This window comes from Lontra canadensis, unplaced genomic scaffold (assembly GCF_010015895.1).
Source record: "Lontra canadensis isolate GAN:19392208 unplaced genomic scaffold, GSC_riverotter_1.0 scaffold268, whole genome shotgun sequence".
Classification (NCBI taxonomy): domain Eukaryota; kingdom Metazoa; phylum Chordata; class Mammalia; order Carnivora; family Mustelidae; genus Lontra; species Lontra canadensis.
The window spans coordinates 182,381-200,208 of record NW_022631262.1 but is presented as its reverse complement, the minus strand read 5'-3'; the positions used below and the strand labels follow the sequence as shown (position 1 = coordinate 200,208).

Sequence of the window (17,828 nt, the reverse complement as noted above, 5' to 3'; positions counted from 1 at the left end):
CTCAACTCTATGGTCAACTAATCTTCGACAAAGCAGGAAAGAATGTCCAATGGAAAAAAGACAGCCTCGTCAATAAATGGTGTTGGGAAAATTGGACAGCCACATGCAGAAAAATGAAATTGGATCATTTCCTTACACCACACATGAAAACAGACTCAAAATGGATGAAGGACCTCAATGTGAGAAGGGAATCCATCAAAATCCTTGAGGAGAACACAGGCAGCAACCTCTTCGACCTCAGCCGCAGCAACATCTTCCTAGGAACATCGCCAAAGGCAAGGGAAACAGGGGCAAAAATGAACTATTGGGATTTTATCAAGATCAAAAGCTTTTGCACAGCAAAGGAAACAGTTCACAAAACCAAAAGACAACTGACAGAATGGGAGAAGATATTTGCAAACGACATATCAGATAAAGGGCTAGTGTCCAGAATCTATAAAGAACTTAGCAAACTCAACACCCAAAGAACAAATAATCCAATCAAGAAATGGGCAGAAGACATAAACAGGCATTTCTGCAAAGAAGACATCCAGATGGCCAACAGACACATGAAAAAGTGCTCCACATCACTCGGCATCAGGGAAATACAAATCAAAACCACAATGAGATATCACCTCACACCAGTCAGAAAGGCTAAAATTAACAAGTCAGGAAATGACAGATCCTGGTGAGGATTCGGAGAAAGGGGAACCCTCCTACACTGTTGGTGGGAATGCAAGCTGGTGCAACCACTCTGGAAAACAGCATGGAGGTTCCTCAAAATGTTGAAAATAGAACTACCCTATGACCCAGCAATTGCACTACTGGGTATTTACCCTAAAGATACAAACGTAGTGATCCGAAGGGGCACGTGCACCCGAATGTTTATAGCAGCAATGTCCACAATAGCCAAACTATGGAAAGAACCTAGATGTCCATCAACAGATGAATGGATAAAGAAGATATGGTATATATACACAATGGAATACTATGCAGCCATCAAAAGAAATGAAATCTTGCCATTTGCGACGATGTGGATGGAACTAGATGGTATCATGCTTAGCGAAAGAAGTCAATCGGGAGAAAGACAAATATCACATGATCTCCCTGATATGAGGGAGAGGAGATGCAACATGGGGGGTTAATGTGGTAGGAGAAGAGTAAATGAAACAAGTTGGGATTGGGAGGGAGACAAACCATAAGTGACTCTTAATCTCACAAAACAAACTGAGGGTTGATGGGGGGAGGGGGGTTGGGGGGGTGAGTTTATGGACATTGGGGAGGGTATGTGCTATGGTGAGTGCTGTGAAGTGTGTAAACCTGGCGATTCACAGACCTGTACCCCTGGGGATAAAAATATATTATATGTTTATAAAAAATAAAAGAAAAAAAAAGAAAATGGTATATGAGTTGAATTTTATATATATCTGTGTGTGTTTGTGTGTGTGTATATATATATGAGTAAAGATAGGTTCAGAAGTTAAGGGATTCTCAGAGAGTCACACAAGTTACCTTAGAGCAGGTAGTAGAACCTCCCTCAGTGCCTCGGCATATTTCATAGTAACTGATATTGAATCCAAATATATTTTGCATTTCATAAAAGCAGAACTTACAGAAGAATCTGAGTATTATTAGCTGTATGTTGAAGTATCTATACTCAGAACAAGAAAATGTTTTCATATTTTATGATTTAAGAAGGCTTTGACCCAATTTGTTTCTCTGTCTACTAGTATATGAGTCAGGTCATCAAGATGTTCCAGTTTGAACTACTTGGGAAAGTATCTTCATATGTAAAGTCTGTTATTAATGTATCATTAAAGTTATATCTACATAGATAAATATATGATATTCAGGAAAAGACCCTCATACTTTGCACTGTCAATGGATAACATACCTGCTCTGGGCATTTTAATGGGCTCTAAAAAGGGCAGATTTCTCCCGTTGACATCAGGGTGATAGCCAGTTACACGCCCAGCCTCTGCCTGAGGCGGCTTCTGGAGATCAGCCTTCAGGTCCGGTCCTTAAAATACAAAGGTACTCAATTGAAGTAGTAAATATGAAATATAAATGAAAGCCTATAGGCTAGTGTGATAAAAAAAAATGTGATGGAAAATGCATTTCACAGCCTTGTTTTCCACAAGTGTGTTATGCTTTATTTCAAGAGACATTCTAAAGATCAAGCCCACTGTACTTCGTTTCCTTTCTATTACCATAGTGTTCTAGGAATACAGAGCATCAACTAGCTAAGAAATCAAGTCTATATCATGCATAAGATTTTATTTAAAAGTACAATGCGGTTTTCTGAAGGATGAGCTGCGTGTATTTGCAGGCCTCTAACAAATCCCATCCTGGTGACATCCATTCCCTCCTAGAGCAATCTGCAAGGTATTCTGTCAAATTTCCCTAGTCAGATTTCAGGGCAAAGTCCCTCTGTATACCTTAGGATAAAGGAGTCACATATAGAACAAAGTTCCAAAAGTAACAGCAAAACATTAGTGATTAACAGTCCAACTTGTGTCTTACAGTAAGAATAAAAGAAGGAGGGTGGAAAGACTCAATGGACTTTGTCAGTCGCATTGTGGAAACATCTTAACAGCGAATCCCTAAAATAATCCATGCCTGAACGGTGTCAATAATTCACGACGAGTACTTGATGAAAATGATCTATTTGGAAGACATTCATTTCTTCTTTCATGATCATTTTTTAGACACATTTGATTTTCCTAATCATAAAAGTATTTAAACACCTTTCAAAGACGCTTAATAATTATACTAATATAGTGACCCTAACGCCAGTTTCTTGAATTACACAGCTCTTACGAAACGTACCATATCAAATGATGAAAAAGACATTGGCTATCATTCATTGAGCTCTTTTCTGGAGTCTCTGTCCTGCTCCACTGAACTGGATTGATTCCTGTGCCAGTAGTAAGCTACGTTACCATACAGACACATTTGAGTAGTAAGCATTCTATAGAGAACCACACTCCCTTGTTTGTATAGCAACACAGATGGTAGGAAGAACACAAACCTCTTTTTAAACTCTTATGTTAAATAATCTCTACACTCAGTATGGGCCTTGAACATTCCACCCCGACATCAAGACTCACACGCTCTACCGACTGAGCCAGCCAGGTTCCCCAAAAACATAAACCTTGTAATGAAATATGCATTGTGTCTCCATGTGTCAAGCAGTCTTTGGGAAGCCACAATCCCTGAGCCTTAGTTTTCTCATTTCTAAAATGTGGCTCCCATCCCTATGCAAAACGGCCTTATTCCACATCTTGTAGGGTATGCTGACTTGGCACTCAGCCTGTGCTGCTGAAAACTGCTTGCACTTTCCATGAAATGAGTGAAAAGGCCCCACAAAAATGTGCTAAGAACAAATTAAACTAGGGAAATGATGTATATGTTGTAGTTAAACACTGTCCTCCAATTTAGAAAGGACTGCATTTTCAGGCACACCGATTAATTCCTGAGGGAAAGGGAGGAATTCACTATGGTGAAGGACTACATGAAGCTGCACACTGTACACTCTTCACATTTTCAACCCATTTCCAGGAAATGACTGAGATTCTCTTCTCATCTTTTCTCTCCTCCTGTCATGGTTTGTCATATTGCACAATGCACACATACACCCTCTGCCCCCACAGACATTCTTCTTCCCTTTTTCATCACCTTGAGCCGCAAGTGGTGCTTCCACTTCCTTCCCAGGTTCAGGTTTCATATCCCGGCTCTCAGGTGGTGCCTCCTTTTGTTTTGGTTTCTCATCCCTGGGTTTCTGTGTCTAGGGGTGGGCCGATAAAAAGTTGTGTAGTTAATACATGCTAACAGTGTAAATACCCATCAGACATTTGAGTATCAAACAATGAATAAGCATAAAGACACTCCCACATGATTCTATGTGCTTACTCTTTTTTAAAAAAAATATTTTATTTATTTATTTGACAGACAGAGATCACAAGTAGGCAGAGAGGCAGGCAGAGAGAGAGGAAGGGAAACAGGCTCCCTGCTGAACAGAGAGCCCAACGTGGGGCTCGATCCCAGGACCCTGGAATCATGACCCAAGCCGAAGGCAGAGGCTTTAACTCACTGAGCCATCCAGGTGCCCCCTATGTGCTTATTCTTAATAGTGACTCTTCCCACAGTGCAGCTGGTGCAAGAAGAGGTAGCCACCAGCACTTTGGAGTCTACTGTAAACTCTGCTGGGATGGATATGCACAATTGGTGCTTAATTAGCATGAAAAAGAAGAGATAGACTGTATTTCCACAGGCACCAGGAATATGGAATCCTCCTGGTTCACTGTTTCTCCCCCTTTATCAGCAGAGTAGTTTTTATCAGTGTCTGTATGTCGGTTGGTAGCTCAACAAAATGTCCAGAGCAATAAACGTACGGTAAATCTAAATAATCCAGTAGGGAAATACTCACACCCACACGCTGAGTAGACCCTGGGTCAGCTTTTCTGTGTTTAGATTTGGATCTTGATCTGACTTGGCCACTCATATTTCGCCTTGAAAGTAGAATACTGGTATTTAGAAAATGTACTCTAAAGGAGAGGTATATCACTTCTAAGGCCACAGGTTTAATTGTTTCTTACTTTGAAAATACGTTGAAAGCCAACCTAGTATCAGTACAGTGTACACGCTGTGTTCACACCAAATACATGGGCTGCAAGATCATTTACTTCAGGCTGGAGGTGAAATCACCTTAGGCACAGGCTAAAACACAAGGCTTAGTCTCCCAGCTAGATTCCCCAGTACAAAAGGCATTTGAGAAAATAGTGCTGTACATTAAACTTCACTAACTATCAGTGTGGTCACACTGCCATTTATGATGCTTTTACTGCCTTAAATCAGGTTTTGCTGCAACACAGGGAAAGAAAGAATCCTTTTCATACTACCTATGGCTGTGTCTGCACTACAACAGTTCAGTTGTCTGGTCATTAAACAGATTCACGGGCCAGCTCCTCCCTTGACACTGTGCACCGTGCACTACAAATCTCGGGCCACTAGTTACAAGGCCCCAACATTCCCTTCTTCCTGGTCTTTTCTATACCGCCTGGTCTGGCCCCTGCCCAGGGTCCCATAGAGGATCCAGGACTGTGTGCTCTGCCGGCAGTTGCAGGTGCTCCAAGATTCAGGCACCTCAACTAAACCCCCAGGACCTCCCCACCCAGTCCACACCCCATCTTCACCTTCCCTCCTCAGCCCATCAACGTATCTTGCCCTGTCCCCACCACCAGGATGAGGAGAGGACAAGCGCAATGGTGACTGCGAGGCTGGAGAGGAGAAGGGCTGTAGCTCCTCGGCACTTCCACCCAGGACGCCACAGCTCTACTGTCCCCACCTGCCTGAGGCCCCTGGCTCCTTCCCCATCCTCACTCACATTTAAGCTCCTGGAAAGACTGATGTGGGGACCTACCGGTTGAAATCAGGTAGCGAGAAAGCTCACAGGACAACGAACAGAACCGCCTCGATCGAACCCAGCTCTATTCGCAGAACGTGGGCAGCAAGGTGCGCACAGGAGTGAGCAAGCGCACTGTTCGCTCACAGTAATGATCCGGCTCAAAGTAATGAGCATGCGCACTGTTCGCTCACAGCAATGCGCATGCGCACAAATCCAGAGGCGTGCAGTGTGGGTGGGGTTTTCCCGCCTATGCTTCTGCAGACACTTACTACCACGTAGTCTGCCGAGAAGAGAGTTGAGCAGTCTCTTTTTCAAACCACCCTATCTCTCCTGTGCATCCAGATACTTTGCGGACATACAGCCACAGCTTACCTTTAGTGAACAAGGTGTCTCAGTGAAAGTGCTTAGCCAGCTAGCAATGTCAAGCATGTTAATCCAAGTTTGATATGGGCTTCGAGTCGTCATTTTTTCCTTTGCTTTGGGGTCTGTGTCATACTTGAAAAAATTCGTGCACCTGTGTATGATAAATTCATTAACACCGTTTTCTTTATGTTTTTGTTCGCACAACAGCACATTGACATCTCTATCCCTGTCTACATAGTTCTATCTCTGAACTGTATTCATCCGGTCTGTGTATGTTTCAGAAATATCCAGGTATTGGTTCTAGGGTTTAGGCTCAGTCCATGGTCACATGGCATACAGCAGTAGTGTCTATGCTCCTCAAAATCTGTACTTCCCAGGTTACAGCCATGCACATCGAAGCAAAGCTGACTTTATCTCATAAAGGGAGAGTACTACCCAGACGAGCCTTAATAGAGTCTTGGAGGTGGCAGGGCAAGAGAGATTATTTATATTTCAGATTTTGAAGTCTGGTATACAGCAGATCTTTTAATTTGGAGGAAGGTGTGATTAAGGTTGGATGTGATTCATGATAGAATGGTTTAAGTTTGGATGACATGAAGGAAAAAGCATTTTACAGGCATTTATTTTTCTGTTTCTTAGAGAGAGAGAGAGATACAGAACGACCACTCAAGCACGGGGAGAAGCAGAGGCAGAGGGAGAAGCTGATTCCCCACTGACTTGGGAGCCGGATCTGGGGCTGGATCCCAGGATCTGGAGATCATGACCTGAGCCAAAAGCAGACCCTTAACCATCTGAGCCACCCAGGTGCCCCACAAGGCAAGAATCTGAAAACCAAAAGTTTAAAGTTTTCTGAAAATGTCCTTTCACACTTTTGATTGATGTGTTAATGGGTTTTTCAGGTAGTTCCTAGAACAAAGAAGAAAGCTATTTGCAGCTCTTCTGTTCTTAGGCAAGGCCTTGCTGGATTCGTGAATTTATGTTGGTATAGGGAGTAAAATGGGGTCTCTCATGTGAAGCAGGAGCCTGTGTCAAGCCATGACCCAAGTAGGTAATGATACTGCTGCTAGGAGGTATGGCAGGGACCAGCATCAGCCGACATCCCAGAATGGATAACAAGCTGAATCAGAAGAGGGCTGCAGGGGCAGACCTTTAAATCCCTTAGAAAAGAGCAGAATTTTGCAGCAAACTGCCAGACTCTTCCGACATGAACCCTCTATGACTGACCACTTAGAAAAGGCGACTGGCTGCGATAGCTGTGCCCGACTGATCTCTGAACACAACTGAGATCCTTCACTGCTTGAATATGAAAAGCAGTAATGCCCAGAGCTGACCCCGACCAGAATGGACCGGACCGAGGCCTTCGTTCAAGGGCATGCCCACAGACTGACTTCCCCTTTGGTTCATTAACTTCCCACACACCTGTGTTATCTTGTTTGTCATGTGGTTTGTTTTATGTCCTGCTCGGTGTGCTGTTTGAGAGGGTGAGGTTAATCACATGGTGATTTACTTTGTTCCATGATAGAACCAAGCTAACACTGCAGAAAGACACAACCCTTGTGTGTGCTTTCACAGAGGGGTCATGACAGCTGATGAAACCAGGGGAATATGAACTCTTGTTGATGCAGACAGTAATCTGTGTGCCAGTTTCCATTTTGATTACTTTGATATAAGTTAGCAGTTTTGTGTGTGAGGTGCATATGGAAGGGAGGACAAGAGGGGAGCCTTAGTCAGAACGTATCTTTTTCTAAAGAAATTAGGATATACTGTTGAACTTACGTGAGTCCTCTCTGTTCCATCCAGTTGGGCTTTTTTGAAGGGCATACCTTGAGTATAGCAAGGGAGGTCTCTCAGTCTCTCTGTCTCCCTAAAAAGCGGACTGAATAGGAAATGTGATTCTTCAAAAAAAAAAAAATTTAAGACAGAGTAGTCATAGTCCTCAACGTTTTTATTTTACTTTTATTTTATTTTACTTTTTATTCTTTTAAAATCATTGTCAGCAAGGAGACTATCGTTACCAAATCTTACTTGCTTTTTATCTTTTATCCCCCATTTTTTTGTGTGCACAGCACTCAGGACGTGCTCAAAGGCTAGGATACGGTGATTTCTGAATTTACACTCTCTGTAATTTATAAACATTCCAATTCCTGCCTTCGGATGCCTGGACAGTTGTGGGTAATGAGGCCCTGATGATGCCTGAATTGTTCCAGTGCACTCCACAGGGCGGACTTCAACCTGGTACAAAGCGAGTTGTGAAGATGCTGTGGTGACACACAGGAAGCGGCGGCAAGGACACTGGAGAGACAGGAAGAATCGCCTGATTGCTGCCTGCAGGAGCTGTGTCTGGGCTGCTAAGCAAGGAGATAGTGCTGAGAGTGCCAGCAACTCCTCTACTTGTGGGAGGACTTCCGTTTTCTACAGGGCCAGAGCTTCTCTTCTTTCAGGCAGGAGAATCTAGGAAGAAATTCAAATCTCCACAGAACTAAGGGTGAGTGGGCATGGCACACTTTCTGAAGATGCTGGGCAGCTGCGATTTTCCAGTGTACTCTGGACTGCTGGTAACTAAGCTCAGACTTAGTTTGGTGGTTGAGGTCAAAATGGGTATTACTAACCATGTGAAATGCAACTCTCACACTGGCTTCATTTGTTGGGCACAGTGTGGGAGATGGGGTCCTTTGCTATAGCACAGAGTGCATGACCTTGGGCTATCTTCTCCTGTCTTCAGACATCAACACTTTTGGTTCCCAGGCTTTGGTCATAGAGTGGGACTTACAACCCCATGTAACCAGGCCTTTAGACAGGGACTGAAGTTCGCCACCCACTTCCCTTGTTGTTGTCTAGATTGCAGAGAGCAAGTTGTGGGATTTCTCACCCTCATAATCACATAAGCCAACTCCTGTAATGAATATCCTCTTATATATACTTGCACATCTATATGTAATCCTGTCAGTGCCATTTCTCTGGAGAATGGTGACTAATGAAGGTTTCGGTGCTGAGTGTGTTTCTAGAGGAACTGAATGTTCAGGGTGGGTTTTCTGAATTGGTTCTTGGTTTTGTGGAATTGAGGGTCTAACCTCATTACATTAAGGAAGCTAATGGCTCATTTTCTAGTAGTAAAAACAACACTGATAGTCCGTGAATTGTTGTTTATAGAGATACACAAAATGTGTGCATTTGATACTCCTAAACAGCCACTTAGAAGAAGCAAGGAGTTACATGACTCTGCATATGACACTGAAGAGGTTTGGAGTAGTGTGTTCTGGGGTCCAGAGCTGAGGGACAAAAAGAATTCTTGAGACGTCTTTGGTGCAAAAAAAAAAAAAAAGTGTTTTTATCAAAGCAAGGGCACAGGTCTAGTGGGAACCAAGAGCTGCTGCCCTGGGATTGGAAAGAGTAACTGATTATACACCTTGGGGTTGGGAAGTAAAGAAAAGGGAAGCTTCAAAAGGATTTTCATATGCTAAAGATGATTCCCAGGAAACCTGAGGCCCTGCTATTGTCAAACCCAGGTTTTTTTCCTTAGCAAGGCATTAACATTAAGACAGCTGGGAGTATCCTGGATGTACATCTCTCCCTGGAGAAGGGAAGAAAAAGAAATTCGTCACCTGGCTATGCTGTTTTTCTCCATTCAGGAAAATTTTAACAAGATATACACCGTTCCTGACAAAAGCGTTGGGCAAACCAGGAGGAGCAGAAGGAAGATTTCTAAACTTGATAAAGAGAAACCATGAAAAATCGTACATCTTACATCATACTTAATAGAGAAAGACTACTTGCTTTTCTCTAACATCAAGATCCAAGCAAGAAACTAGTGTAGCCACTGTGGAAAGGAACATAGAGGTTTACCAAAAAGTTAAAAATAGAACTACCCTACAATCTAGTAATTGCACTGATGGACATTTATCCCCAAATACAAAAACACAAATACAGAGGGATACTTGCAGCCTTATGTTTACAGCTGCACTACTTAGAACAGCCAGAGTATGGAAGCAAGCCAAGGGTCCATTCATAGAAGAATAAAGGGGATGCTGCAGATATACACAATGAAATATTACTCGGCCATAAAAAGGAATGAAATCCTGCCACCTGTCACAAAATGGGGTAGATGTAAAGTGTATGATACCATGTGAAATAAGTCAGTCATAGAAAGACAAATACTATGCATCTCACTGATATATGGAATTTAAGAAAAAGAAAAAACAGGTAACAGAGAAAGACAGAGAGAGAGAGAGAGAAACCAAAGAAACAGACTCTTAATGATGGAGAACAAACTCTTGGTTACCAGAGGGGAGGTGGGTGGGAGAATGCGTGAAATAGGCAATGGGGATTAAGGAATGCACTGTGATGAGCCCTGGGTCATGTATGGAAATGCTGACGGCTATATTGTACACTTAAAACTAACGTAGCACTCTATGTAACTACACTGGAATTTAAATTAAGCAAAGAGTATCTTGTGTTCATGAATTGAAAGAGTTAATGCTGCTAAACTGTTTACACTCCAATACCCATCTATGGAATCAATGCGATCCCTATCAACATTTGAGTGGCATTTTTCACAGATAGACAAAGACAGTCCTGAGCTTAGTATGGAGCCACAATGACACCAACTGCCAAAGACACCCTCAGAAAGAAGAATAAAGATGGAGGCATCCCACTTCTTGATTCAAACTAGTATTGTAAAGCTCCAGTAACCCAACTACTATGGTACCGGCTAAAGAAATAGACACATATACCAAAGGAACAGAATGAAGAGCCCAGAAATGAACCTACATATGCATATACATCCAACCAATATTTGACAAAGGAGTCAAAAGTATTCATGGGAAACGATGGTGTCTTTAATAAATGGTACTGAGGAAACTGGATAACTATAGGCAGAGCGATGAAAGTGGAGCCCTATCTTATGCCACTTGCAAAAATTAACTTGAAATGGAGTGGGTTGTAAGCAAAAGACCTGAAATTGCAAAACTCCTAGAGGACAATGTAGAGAAAGAGAATGTTGACATTGGACACACTGACACTTCCCAAATGAGAATGTTCCAGCATTATCCTATATAAAATCAGTCACTCTTTGTGATCCAAATTTCAGTCCAGAGACTGAGTATGACACCTCAAGCGCTAGCAATCAAAGCACAAATTTAATAAGGGGGACTACATCGAGCTAAAAAGCTTCTGCATGGCCAAAGGAACAATGAACAAAAGGAAAAGTCAACCTACAGAACAGGAGAAAATATTGATAAATATTCTGCCTGATACAGGGTTAATATCCAAAATACAGAAGGAACACGTACAACTCAGTAGCATAAAATAAACAGTTCTGGTTTTTGGAAGGGTCCAAGGAACTAAATAGACAGGTCTCCAAAGAAGACGTGCCAGTGGCCAAGAGATCACGAAAAGGTACTTGACCTCACTAATCATCAGGAAAATGCAAACCAAAACTACAACCAGGTTCACTTTACACCTCTTAGGATGGCTATAATCAGACAAAAGTCAACAAGACTTGGTGAGGGTGTGGAGTAAAGGAAACTCTTGTGCACCGTTGGCAAGAATGTAAACTGGTACAGCCACTGTGGAAAGCAGTATGGAGAAAATCAGAAATAGAATAGAGTACCCGGCAACCAACCTCTGGGTACCTTGCCAAAGAAAATGAAATCAGGATATCAAAGAGGTATATGCACTCCCATATTCACTGCAGCATTACTCACAATAGCCAAGATATGAAAACAACCTAAGTGTCCAAACAGGGGAATGGATAAACATGATGGGGCATACATATCTAATGGAATATCGTTCAGCCATGAGAAGGAAAGAAATCCTGCCATTTGTGAAAACACGGATGGACCTTGAGGACATTATGCTAAGTGAAACAAGTCGGATGAGAAAGGTGACTACTATATGATCTCACCTACATGTGGACTCCAGGAAAGCTGAACTTGTAGAAACAGAGTAGACTGGTGGTTACTCCAGTTATAAGATGAGTAAGTCCTGGGGATCTCATGTACACCATGGTGATTATAGTCAGTTTTATTGTATTATAGACTTGGAAGTTGCTAAGAGTGTACATCTTGGGGTGTTTTTTTTTAAGACTTTATTTATTTGAGTCAGGTAGAGAGCTAGAGTCACAGAGGGAGAGAGAAACACACACACACACAGAAGTCAAGAGCAGGAGTGAGGGGCAGAGGGAGAGGGAGAAGCAGACTCCCTGAAGAGTGTGGAACTGGATGCCAGGTTAGATACCAGGACCCTGAGATCATGACCTGAGACAAAGGCACACAGTGAACTGACTGAGCCACCCAGGTGCCCTTAAGGGAGGAGATGTACCTGTTCTCACCACAAAAAGAAATTTTAATTATGTGATCAGCCAAGGAGTTAGATAATATGATGCTGGCCGTTGTTTCATGTATCTATCTGTCTGTCAGACTGTCTATCTGTCTGTTTTACATCTAGCGCTCTCTGTCCATACAGTCATATTTTGTACTCCTTAAAATTGCTCCATGTTGTATGTTACTTACATCGCAGAAAATCTGGGTGGGGGGAAAACCAAACAAGGATGCCCCCTTTCACCCCTGCTATCAACATTCTACTGGAAGTTGTAGCCAATTTGCTGAGGCAAGACAAAGAAGGAAATGGCTTACCAGTTGATGAGGAGAAAAAACAACTCCAACTAACAGATCATATGATTGTCTACAGAGAAATATTTTAGAGACTGTATAAAAAATACTCATAGCAGTAACAAGTGAGTTCATGAACATTGCAGGATATGAGTTCCACAAACAAAAAACCAAGCACCTTCACATTTCTATAAACTAGCAATGAAATACTGGAGGCAAAAGTTTAAAAAAAAAAAACCTTCCCATACCATTTATAATAGAGCCGTCCCCATATCTAACAAAATACGTGCCTGGTCTGCATTCTGAAAAACCACATTTAACGCTGTGGGTGGAACTCAATTGCATTATGCTGAGAGAAGGAGTCTCAAAAGATTTCAGGCTCTATTATTCTATTCACATGACATTGTCGAAATAACAAAAGTCTAGTATTGGAGTACGAATAGGTGGTCATCAGGGGATGGGGTGGGGTAAGAGACTGAATATACAGGAGCAGCATAAAGAACTCGGGAAGGTCTGAAGGGTGATATAAAACTTCTGCATACTGACTGTAGCACTGATTATATGAATGTGTACCTGTGTTGAAATTCATAGAACTGTATGCTAAAATGTGAGTTTTACTATTCTGTCCTACCTAACAGGCAACAACAGGAAGTTGCCTGTTAGGCAGGATAGAAACCTTGCTTTTGGTTAAGACTGCTTTAACACAGCTCCATGAATGCCTAAACACTAATTTGTTAGCTTTAGAATACATAAAGTGGCTTCTCTTGAGTGTCTTGTTTTGTATCTGGTTTCTTTCTCTCTCAGCATTATGTCTCTGTGGGGTTTAGTTCCTTCTTTTTCACAGCTGTGAAGCATTCCATGCTGGGAATCTGGCACAGTTTATTGATGTGTTGTCCTGTCGGTGTATGAATCAGTCCCAATTTTCATCTCCTACAAATGGAGTTTATATGGGAGCACTGTTGTATGTCCAAGAAAGCGCACCGCAACTAACATAAGATGGCAAAAACCTGAACTGCACACAATTTATCCGTCCAGTGGGAGAGTATGGAATAAGCTATGGCTGTAATAAATCATGGGACATCATCAAAATCATTTCAGAACATGCGAACCCACGGTTTCGATCAGTTACACTAACGTTAACTGGGGGATGTTGTGAAGATGACACATGACTGTATTAAAGGCAGTTGGGTCCAGTTACCAAAGAAGCAGTGAGCTCCCTGAGCCCCCATCAGGGTTCCCCGTGGGCAGAGTTGAGAACAAACAGGAAGGAGCCTGTGACACAGGTGGTGGCCACCACAGAGCAGTACAGAGAGGACCTCAACTGGCCCATGATTCTGAGTTCAGAACTTCCCACCTGCCTGATTGTGCTGAGTGCTTCCAGGGAGGCAGTCCCTGGTTGTGCCTGAGGAGGCCCAAATCACACCTTCCCATCGAAATCTGACCAGCTCCGCCTCTTCTGGGGCCAAATCAGCTTTCTCGTCACCCCAGAGTCCTTCCCCTCATGAGCATGCCCTGTGTGTGGGGAGTGTAATCATGCCCATTGGGCAGGTGAGGAGATCTGTGGCCCAGCAGCTGGTCAGGGGGCAGGTTGTGGGTGGGTCATTCCTCACCCCACAACCGTATATCCCCCCAGGCTGTCCAGAGCTTTTCTGCTGCCTCCTCCTCAGGCCCCTGTCTCCTCAAGACCTGCAGCCCCAGGACATCTACTTGCCCCACCTAGGAGTTGTAGTGCCAGCACTCAGGCTTTGGGAGGAGACCGGGTGGAGGCAGAGTTGGCAGCCATTCAGGATCTAAATGGGGACTCAGGGGCATTTTTCTAAACCCAGGCTCTGCTGGGGATGCTCCAGTGCCTTGAGGATCCTGGGCTGTGCATGTCAGGAGACGCCAAGCTGGTAGTCCAATCTCTCTTGGGGTCCAGGCTACAGAGCAAGATAGTCTTGTTGAGAAAGCTTTAGATGCTAACTGTCAATGTGAAAAGGATGACTAACAATATCAGAACTTCCTATTAACCACAGAATTGTGCTTCTGGAAGGAGAAAGAAGAACGGGAGGAAGTGGAAGACCATCAGCAGAAAATGCTGAACAGCAGTGACTAACACCAGGGTCCTCCAGGAGGAAGAGTCAGTGATGGCCCTAGGCTGCCCCAGCTATCCACACACAGAGAGGGAGGGTCAAGAGCTCATGCACCCAGAGGCCTGTGACCCTCTCAGGTGTGATTGTTTCAGTGTATGTTTCTCCTCTGTCTTCTCTGAGGCCTTCCTGGCCTTGGGTATGACTTGACCCCTACCAATAAAGATTCTAAGGTGGACAGTCCATGGCCTGGTGACAGCAGGACCTCACCATGAACCCAAAGTTTCACTGAGGCTTCCCTGAATGAAAAAAAAAGGCCTCTTTGACTTAGCAGAAAGTTCATCATTAGAGTGGACTCACCCCAGTCCACAGACATCCAGAATGTGAAGTGGAGGGGTTATAGTATGTGAATGGGGGACGGATGTGTGAGGGCTGAGAGCCGAGAACAAAGTTCAGGGGCCTCCGTGAGATCTGGAACCTGGCCCTAGTACTGAGAAAGAACAAGGAGAGGAAGATCAGGAAGACACCACCCCCAACAAGAGACAGTGAGAAAGAGATGAGACATGAAAGACAGGGAGAAAATTTAATCTAAAACCTTTGAATGCCAAAGAGATTCCACTGCCACAGCAGAGGAAATAGCCTATCAAGTAGTTAACCCAATACTTCCACTTCTCTTCTTGATAAGAGGGTTCAGATCTGACGAGGTTTTACTTAGCTCTCTGTGTCTCTGACAAGACTATGAGGGTAGATAATAATCCGTAGTAGTTGACATGTTTTTATCATTATTTATAAGGCAGAGTAGTAATCATTGTGATTTATTAGAACAACGTTCTGGGGACTATAACAAAAAGGATATTGACCCTTCAGGAAACTTATGGTTCCATCAGTGTATTATGTCCCTGGCTGAATGCCCAATCAGAGGACTGTACAGGGAGTCAGTGAGTCAATGTAAAACATTTTGCATAATGAGCAAGAAAAGTAGACATCGAATCCCTAACCTACTTTGCCCATAACTTAAGGATGCTCTATTTCATGTGGAGCAGGGATGAGAATGGTATTCATGTCATCCCAAAAGAGAACACCTGTACATGAGGCCTGGCATCTTAAGTATCTCAACCTAAGGGCAGAAACATTAATCTGCCTGTGTTCACTACTGTGGGGAGGAAGGGAGCACTGCAGGGAGCATATACCATCTGCCAGGCTCTAACAGGATGTCTGGTCTATGTCTGGTTTTAAGTTTGCTTTAGTCATCACTTTACATCTGTAAGATACAGATTGTATCTGTCTTCTGCATTTCAAGCATGGCTCGTATTTTCAGGTGTTCTGTGGAACCCTCATTATACTTCAAAAGACTTATTAACTTGAAATGATCACAGTCATCATTTTGGCGACATATAGTTTCAAACAAAATGTATTGCACTCAGACCAATGACTTGATACCACTTCCAATTCAATTTCGCTTTCCAAAAAATTCAGTGAGGAAATAGGCTACAGAAAAAGAATCCCTCGGTTATAGCAATAGATGCGGAAAAAGCATTTGACACAATCCAACATCCATTCATGATTAAAACTCAGAAAACAAATAAAAGAGGAACTGCCTCAGCTTGATAAAGAACATCTACAAGAAACCTTCAGCTAACACTGTACCTTGGCCTCTAAGGTCAGGAAAAGGCAAGGACGTCCCCTCTTGCTATTCAGTTTCAACATCCTACTCTAATTCCTAGTTAACATGTGAGGAAATTGTATCTACTCTGAGTGAGAAGGAAGAAATAAACTGTCTCTGCTTGCAGAGATCATAATTTTCTCTGTAAAGAGACTTAAAAGGAAGAAATAAACAGTCTCTGCTTGCAGAGATCATGATTTTCTCTGTAAATAAAAAAATTAAAAATTAAAAATTAAAAAAATAAAAAAAAGAATTAAAAGAATTTTAAAAAGCAATTATACCAAGTTTGAGGATACAAGGTTACTGCATCAAAGTCCACTGCTTTCTTATATATTGGCAATAAGGAACTGGACTCCAAAATTAAAGACCCATTACCATTTATGTTAGCACCCCACAGAATGAAATCTCTGGTGTAAGTCTAAGAAAATATGTACAATTCTATATGAGGAAAATTACAACACTCTGATGAATGACTCAAAGAAGAATGAAATAAGTGGAGAGATAGTTCATGCTCATGGATAGGGAACTCAATATTGTCGACATGTCAATTCTTCCCACTTTGTTCTATAGATTCAATGCCTCCTCCTCAAACCCCAGCAGGTTATTTTTTGGCTACTGACAAGCTGATTATAAACCATATGTGGAGAGGCAAAAGACACAAAACAGCCAACACAATACTGAAGGAGGAGAAAAGGCTGGTAGGCTGACACTATCCTACTTCAAGACTTAGTATAAACTTAAAGCAATGCAGGCAGTATGGTATCGGAGAAAGAACAGACCAAGAGATCAACGGAACAAATGAGAGAGCCCAGAGATAGACCTCCATAAATACAGCCAACAGATTTATGCAAGGGACCAAAAGTAATAGACTGGAGCAAAGAAGTCTTTTCAACAAATGATGCTGGGATATCTGGACAGACACATGGGAAAAAATGAATTTAGACACAGACCTTATGCCCTTCACAAAAAATTAACTCTTTTGAGTTAATCATACACCTAAATGTAAAATGCAAATCTGTAAAGCTGCATGGGAGATGCATCTGCAGAGGCGTTCCAAAACGTAGCAGAACATCTGGACAATGATGCATACAGGGAATACTTCTCTGGATACCACATAAAGGCACGATCTGTGAAAGAAACAATAGATATGGCAGACTTCATTAAAATGAAAAACTTCTTCTCTTTGACAGACGGGGAGAAAAATATATGAAGAGGCATATCTGATTAAAGACTGTTATCTAAAATTTAGAATGAATTCTTAAACCCCAAACTATGAAAATGAACAACCTAATTTAAACCTAGGCAAGGACACAAACAGGGAACTCACCAAAGAAGACACACAGAGGAGAAATAAGCATATGAAAAGATGCTCTACATCATACGTCATTATGAAATTGCAATTAAACAACAATGAGGTATCACTGCACACTGAGAGCATCAAATGTTTGTGATCATGTGCAGCAACTGGACCTCCCATTCGTTGCTGGTAGAAAGGCAAGTGGCATAATCGCTTGGAATACAGAATAGAGGTTTCTCACAAAACTCAACATATGCTTACCATACCATCCAGTAATCAATCATCCATGGAGGACAATGGGGGAAGGGTCAACCTTCCAGCAGGCAGAACATTGAGCAGCATACCTGGTGGTTTACTTTTCTCAAAAGATCCATGGACAGGGGCACTAGGGTGGCTCAGTTGGTTAAGTGTCTGACTCTTGATTTCAGCTCAGGTCATGATC

General features: G+C 42.5%; 1 long non-coding RNA gene across 1 annotated transcript in view; it reads right to left on the bottom strand.

Annotated features, from left to right (window-relative positions):
• Positions 1-5,857: 5,857 nt before the first annotated feature.
• The window catches only part of LOC116862579, a 50,913-nt gene continuing 38,942 nt past the window's right edge, over positions 5,858-17,828 (bottom strand). The window contains exon 3 of the long non-coding RNA XR_004381658.1: positions 5,858-5,900. This is a non-coding gene — a long non-coding RNA (uncharacterized LOC116862579). The remainder of the gene's footprint in view (positions 5,901-17,828) is intronic.